This window comes from Moschus berezovskii, chromosome 5 (genome assembly GCF_049115385.1).
Source record: "Moschus berezovskii isolate FMDL1 chromosome 5, NW_MosBer_1.0, whole genome shotgun sequence".
NCBI lineage: Eukaryota > Metazoa > Chordata > Mammalia > Artiodactyla > Moschidae > Moschus > Moschus berezovskii.
Window position 1 is genome coordinate 15,827,013 of NC_142464.1, and position 8,323 is coordinate 15,835,335.

The following is an 8,323-nucleotide window of genomic DNA, read 5'->3' on the forward strand; positions in this document are numbered from 1 at the left end:
GCAGATGACACTACCCTTATGGCAGAATGTGTATGTGGTTCTAGGTTTTCTTCTAAATGCTTTAGAGCTTTACCTTTTACGTTTAAATTCATGATTTATTTTCAATTGAAATTTCTATTTAGTGTGAATTAATTGGTTGCTTTTTTTGTTTGTTTCTGATTTTTTGTTTTGATTTTTGCCTAAGGAAGTGTAGTTGCTTCAGCACTTATCCATACTGAATACTTACCAAACTAAAATGCATGAATTGCATATATGTTTTATATTTGCCAAAATTCATTGGGAAAAAAGTACACATTTTACAAATGTGGCCTCAATATTAACATTTTAAATTCACATATTTTTATCACTAAACTTTAATTAGCAATAATCGAGCCTTGGATAAACCTCATTGGCTACGATACTGCCACTGTGCAAAGCTATCACTAAACTTTATATAAAATTTTTCACTTTTTCTTCAGTTTTTCACCCTACAAATATTTGTCATCATGTATCATTTAGTTTGAAAGCTTTAGGACTATAGAAACAAACAAACAAAAATATTGTACTGTTAACTTGAGAAAAAGTAGCAATAATTCCAACACTGTTTAAAAATATGATATAGATAATTACTAGGGATCTATAAACATGGAATCCTTACTAGGTAAAAAACACCGAGAAAAGACCAACAAAAAATTCAGTCTTTTTTTAAGCCCTGCATTTTCAAGAGGTATATGAACACTTTTGTTAATTAATCAAGACACTCATAATAAACCAGAAATATTTCTTTTCCTGCTATAATTATGACAATCCACTCACAATGTCCAATTCTATTCCATTACAATTTTTCCATTTTTCCCCTTTTAAAATGGATGTGATGAAATACACTAAAAAGAAGGATGAAGCTTAATTCATATATAATTATACGTATATTACATCTATATATAATATACCTATATATAATTATATATTAATTGCATGAATATATAATTACATATTATATATGTATATATATATATAAAAACAAAGTCTAATGGCTTCCTAAATTTTGAGGATTCACATCAATCAGATAATATAGATCTATACAAGCTCAATATATCAAAATATATGTGTATGTTTAATGAAGTAATCTTTTCTTCCACTAGAGACCTAAAATATCTCTTGCCCATATTTTGTTGGCACACTGCATTAGTAACTTCCAGTTTTATAGAATGTCATGCTGATACAGCTTAAAAGATAAGATTAAATATAACTTGACTTTTTCTTTATAAAGAATTCTGTGACTAACTCTGGTATAAATTGAGCATGAAATGATTGTATTACTGCAAAAGCGTGAAAATTAAGCCCATTATAAACTAGAAATTAATCGTTGCAATGGCAAATCATTTTGTAAACTGCAGGATTTATTTGAGACTGCTTTGCTTTATTCTTTTTAAAGGTTTGCTGAAAAGCAATCACTTGCTCTTTTCTCTTTAGTTTTATTACTTATAACTTTCATACGAATGTTTGCATCAACTATCTGGTATATATTTGAAGAAATAATTGGTTTATATAGTTCCTTTTTATTGATTATTATGCTCTGTATGTGCCTTTCACATATCATTTTAAAATCTCTATGACCTGAAATTGTCGTAAAATAAAATCTCTAATTAAGCATAAATCATGTAAAAATATTTCATTCCTTGATATGTAAAACAGGATGGGCCAGTGCTCTATAACTACTAAAACAAATTCCCTGTGAGTTTTACTCTGAGATTCTTAAATTTCCTTGTGTCACAGCCACGCCATTAAGGTACGGAATAATAGCAGGCAAGTGCATTTGCTGTCTATTAAGTGAGTTTATGTACCTTTAGTAAATCTAGGGGATCATTCATTGTTATTCTGAACAAATGATCAAGTTAGAGATTTTCATATGTATGATATCTCTCTGTAAAAATCTGAAAATATTGTATACTTTTTGTAAAATAATTTTGTATAGTTTTTAAATCAAACATATTAACATTATATAAAGGGAAAAGTTCCTACTTGAACAATAAACATGTATTTGTGAAAAATATTTTTCAGTAAAAATATATTTCTAAGTAAAAATAGGAATGAGGCAAGTCACACCTTTTAACCAGAATACACATGTACACAAAAAATTTATGAATATAAAAATCTAACACATTAAAATATTATAGCACATATTGGGCTTTTCACACAGAGTTGGACACGACTGAAGTGACTTAGCAGCATCAGCAGCAGGGCTTTCAAAGGAGGTAGGTGACAGCCGTTTGACGAAACACTAGAAAAGGCTGAATAGCTGAGTTTCATAAACAAAGGCAGAAGGCAGTCATCTTCAGAAGTTGTAAGTGAAGACGTTGTTAAAAACTGTGAATTGGAGGGACACCACAGATGAAGGCATCAGCTCTCTGTTTTGTATTTAATTCCTTCCTGAAATTAAGAGAGAACACTGAGAATAAGCACTTTCGAGGCAGAGCATGAAGTCAGGCCAAACCAAGAGGAAAATCTTGTGGAAAATGAGTATACAACTCTTGTGTTGTTTCCCCTTGCTTATGTAAATAATTAACATTCAGGTGTTGGTTTTTTTGGTAATCCAAAAAAGCAATACTCAAACTTCAATGAGACTTACAAAATTACATTAAATACTTGTTTACCATTTGCAAGTGAAATATTAATAATTAGAGAAATAGAATTGGAACAGAACAGACTAAGTTTTATATAATTCAATTTTTTCCTTTTATATATTACTAGCATATGATGTTTAAATAATAGACCCATTTATGCAACCACAGGAGATCCCAATGATAATCCAATACAAACATTTATGTTTGTAATAGAAGAAAAAATGTACTCAACACTTAATTTCTTGAAAGGAATTTCCACATAAGATCTTTGAAAATATAAGCTGATCCCCTCAAATTTTTTCATCATGGATTCCCTTCCCAGCGACATAATAAAGTTTATCAGATGTAGGCTTTAGTTTCAAAAAATTAGCTGATGGACTTTCCAAAGGTTAACATGTTTCCTCAGTCTAAGATTCTAGGTAAAGATCCAGAACTGTGGAAAGATTGCAATGAGGTCAGTAGGAAAACTCTCAGAAATGCTCTTAGTGAACAAATATTTGATAAAGGCTTTTAAAGAAACAAAAATTAATATTAAATATAGAGTTGAAAGGGTTTCCCAGGTGGTGCTAGTGGTAAAGAACCTGCCTATCCATCAGTGCAGGAAACAGGAAATGTGGGTTCCGATCGCTGGGTCAGGTAGATCCCCTGGAGAAGGGCACAGCAACCCACTGCAGTATTATTGTCTGGAGAATCCCGTGGACAGAGAAGCCTGGCGTGCTACGGTCCACGGGGTCGCAGAGAGTCAGACACGACTGAGGTGACTTAACAGCAGCAGCATGGAGTTGAAGAGAAGTATGACTCATGATTTGTCTCAAATAATTTTTATATGCCAGTGAGAAATTTTAGTCATGTAATTCAATAAAACCAAACAGTGTCATTGATGCCTTTCTAAAACAGAGCTAAAGCATGTTAACACAGAGAAAATTAAAGATTAGGGAAGGCTTTCAAATGGATGTCATACTTGAATTGGGTTTGAAAAAATCGGTATACATCAAATAAATAGGATTTTATATATCCTTTTTAGAAAATATTAAAAGTGAAAGGTGACAGAAGATGACACCCCAAAACATGCAACACCACAAGAATTATTTTGAACTAAAGACACGTGAAAAATGACAGATACAAGACAGACATTCTAATGATCCTTTTCATTCATGAAGACAGGGTAAATACTCTCATATAAATGATGCTCTCCCAGTACATGGAGTCATGTCAGAGTAAATTAAATTAAGAGAAGACTTTAAAGTGTTTTTTTTTTTATCTTCGACATATGATTTAGTTACTTTTCCAAAATTTCCTCTCTTTATTTAATATAGTATAACAGCATATGAGGTGTTTCATTTATTTGAGTTTTCTTTCTTATGAAGGCTCCTGTGTCACACAAAACTTGTATTAAATATATTTATATACTTTTCTCCTGTTAATCTCTTACGGCAGTTAATTTTGCAAGTTCAGCCAAAAAACTCAACATGGTAGAGATAAAATTAAAAACAATTAGAGGGCAAACCATTTACAAAGGATGAAAAACAGAAAATACATAACCTCAGTTCAGTTCAGTCGTTCAGTCGTTTCCAACTCTTTGCAACCCCATGAATCACAGCACACCAGGCCTCCCTGTCCATCACCAACTCCTGGAGTTCACTCAAACCCACCTCCATCGAGTCGGTGATGCCATCCAGCCATCTCATTCTCTGTTGTCCACTTCTCCTCCCACCCCCAATCCCTCCCAAAATCAGAGTCTTTTCCAGTGAGTTAACTCTTCACATGAGGTGGCCAAAGTATTGGAGTTTCAGCTCTAGCATCAGTCCTTCCAAAGAACAGCCAGGACTGATCTCCTTTAGGATGGACTGGTTGGATCTCCTTGCAATCCAAGGGACTCTCAAGAGTCTTCTCCAGCACCACAGTTCAAAAGCATCAATTCTTTGGCGATCAGCTTTCTTCACAGTCCAACTCTCACGTTTATACATGACCACTGGAAAAACCATAGCCTTGACTAGACGGACCTTTGTTGGCAAAGTAATGTCTCTGCTTTCTAACATGCTATCTAGGTTGGTCATAACTTTCCTTCCAAGGAGTAAGCGTCTTTTAATTTCATGGTTACATAACCTAAAGTTAGTTAAAAATCTGTGTTAACAATGATAATTAAGTATAATTTCACACTGTCATTTTTTTAAAAATTCCAGTAAGTGCAACTTACAATAGGTCACAAAGAACAGTGACAAACAAAGAAATTGACCGTTGAATATACTAGTCAAACACACTCAATAAATGAGATGACAAATAAGACTAATAGATAAAAGTCAGAGAGAGCAGTAAAGTAGAATATGCAATGAAATTAAAGGATTTGGTGGGCTTTAAATGGCAAATAATTTGTGTTCAATCATCTAAAAACCAAGGATAAAGAGGAATTCTATTCTTTGCTCTGATTTATTCATTAACCTTATGGAAATAATCACGCCTCTCTTGGTATATTTAAGAAAAAATTGTGAGTACTTGAAAACAATCACTGTTGCTTCTATACAATAATAATGTTTGCAATAGTCAATGAAAATATATTTTGACTTTATTCTAAATAGGAAAAGTATTTCCAAATTCTTTTCCATGAGTCTAGTGTAAGACTGAAATTATTAAAAATGTAAGTTGAACAAAAAAATGATTACTTAAGACCAATTGATTGATGAAATGTATGCAATATCACAAGAAAATATTAGTAAACATAACCTAGCCCCATATTTAAACAACAATACATATAATAAAATATCATTCAAGTGTTAATATCCAAGAAAAAATATATAATTGTTTTTAATATGGTGAAATTCAAATAATGTTTGTGTGAATTTGAGTTAAAATACTGTATAATGGAGAAATTAAATTACATCTACTCAATATTCTAAACATTATGTTCATAAATATGATACATGATATGATATGTGTATAAAATGAGAATAATGTAGCAGCATTTCACATGAAGTTGCAGAAAGCATATAATTACTCTTAAAAAATTTTTTTGGAGATGCAAGCTAACTTAGGAGAAAGAAAGAAATTTTAAAAGAGATGAAAAGATGGAAGTAAACAATCATAATTATTTGTATGTAATATTACACAAGTATAGAAAACCAAAGAAAATGAGCTTTAAAACTATCTAAATGCCTTCTTCAGTTCAGTTCAGTTCAGTTCAGTTCAGTCGCTCAGTCGTGTCCGACTCATTGTGACACCAAGAATCACAGCACGCCAGAGCTCCCTGTCCATCACCAACTACCGGAGTTCACTCAAACTCATGTCCGTCGAGTCACTGATGCCATCCAGCCATCTCATTCTCTGTCGTCCCCTTCTCTCCTGCCCCCAATCCCTCCCAGCTTCAGAGTCTTTCCCAGTGAGTCAACTCGTCGCATGAGGTGGCCAAAGTATTGGAGTATCAGCTTTAGCATCAGTCCTTCCAAAGAACACCCAGGACTGATCTCCTTTAGAATGGACAGGTTGGATCTCCTTGCAGTCCAAGGGACTCTCAAGAATCTTCTCCAACACCACAGTTCAAAAGCATCAATTCTTCGGTGATCAGCTTTCTTCACAGTAAAACTCTCACATCCATACATGACCACGGGAAAAACCACAGCCTTGACTAGACGGACCTTGGTTGGCAAAGTAATGTCTCTGTTTCTTAATATGCTATCTAGGTTGGTCATAACTTTCCTTCCAAGGAGTAAGCATCTTTTAATTTCATGGCTGCAATCACCATCCACAGTGATTTTGGAGCCCCCCAAAACAAAGTCTGATACAGTTTCCACTGTTTCTCCATCTATTTCCCATGAAGTGATGGGACCAGATGCCATGATCTTCGTTTTCTGAATGTTGAGCTTTAAGCCAACCTTTTCACTCTCCTCTTTCACTTTCATCAAGAGGCTTTTGAGTTCCTCTTCACTTTCTGCCATAAGGGTGATGTCATCTGCATATCTGAGGTTATTGATATTTCTCCCAGCAATCTTGATTCCAGCTTGTGCTTCTTCCAGCCCAGCATTCCTCATGATGTACTCTGCATATAAGTTAAATAAGCAGGGTGACAATATACAGCTTTGACATACTCCTTTTCCTATTTGGAGCCAGTCTGTTGTTCCATGTCCAGTCCTAACTGTTGCTTCCTGACCTGCATATAGGTTTCTCAAGAGGCAGGTCAGGTGGTCTGGTATTCCCATATCTTTCAGAATGTTCCACAGTTTATTGTGATCCACACAGTCAAAGGCTTTTGCATAAATGCCTTCTTAAATGTAGCTAAATCTTAATATACAGAAAAAAATACTTAAAATGCAAAATACTATATTGATTGTTGATAAGTTATGGAAAAATTAAAACTCTAGTATACTATTTTGGGGATTACCTAGTTAATGCAACTACTTTGCAGATCTATTGGACAATATCTACTATAGCTAAACACATACATACAAAGTTTTCAGCAGCCCTAATCTAGGTTTATAACAAAATTATATATATGTGTGAATCAAATATAGGTACAAATTTTGATAACTGCAATATTAATAACTTAAATCTGGAAATGGCTGACACAGGAACAAAAAAACTCATAAATACTTTGGGAAATAAAGCACATGAAAAGAATTTTAGGGAATTGTTGGAAAATACAGGTATTTGTAAAATATCTCAATTTTGGAGTAGGCAATGGCACCCCACTCCAGTACTCTTGCCTGGAAAATCTCATGGACAGAGGAGCCTAGAAGGCTGCAGTCCATGGGGTCGCTGAGGGTCAGACACGACTTAGGGACTTCACTTTCACTTTTTCAGTGTCAGAAAACACTGTAAAAACTTTGAAATTGAGAACATTCTATTAAAACCTCAGGTTATCTCTACCTTTTCTTGTCTATGACCTATGGACAATCTATAAATTGTAAGTAAATATAAAACAGAGCAATGAAAATAATTTTGGTCCTAAGAAATGCAAATGCTCTCACATGTAACACAAATGCTTATTGGTCTATTCATGTTGATGGCTTGCCAGTTTATTTATCAATTATGTCATCATTCTTCCATCTCTATGTATTTTTGGCACTCTGGTTTCTCCTGTGAACCAGCTGCAACATTGTTTCTCTCAATACCTAATTAATTAAATACAGATGTTGACATGTTCATGCTATATGAGAGTAAAAATTATATTATTTTACCACCTTAGACTTTTTTGAATAATATTTCCAAACTAAAATACTTGAAGTTATACTTCAGCTAAAACACTAGTTTTATAATAAACTATTATTTTTGTGTTAACTTTCTAAGAGTGGTTATTTTGACTTGAATTTTAATAAAAATATTCTGAAGTATGATCATCAAGAGAATGCTACATGTGCAATGCACACTCTGAATTATCCATAATCTAGCTAATGCAGAAAGTTGTCGAAAAGAGCTACATGATATGATCACAGTTCATTCAAAGATCTGACAAAATTATATATTAGTTACACATTTTACAGAAAGATATATTCTAAAATCTGTTCATCTTTCCTAGAATGATAAGGAGATGTAAGAATTATGTCATCAAGCATATAATTTTGAAAAACAAATAGATGCACTTAAATGTTCCAAGAAACTGCTTCTGAAATAAAACTTGTTTTGTGAAAACATAAATTTAAAAATAGTTATTTGGAAAACTCTGTAGCACCAAGAAGGAACTCAAGTATTCCTAAAGCCTCAGCCTACTAAGAACTAACAAGAAATTAACC

At 33.3% G+C, this 8,323-nt stretch overlaps 1 pseudogene; it reads right to left on the minus strand.

Annotated features, from left to right (window-relative positions):
* Positions 1–285: 285 nt before the first annotated feature.
* On the minus strand, positions 286–418 carry LOC129562241 (U4 spliceosomal RNA; annotated as a pseudogene).
* Positions 419–8,323: the final 7,905 nt, after the last annotated feature.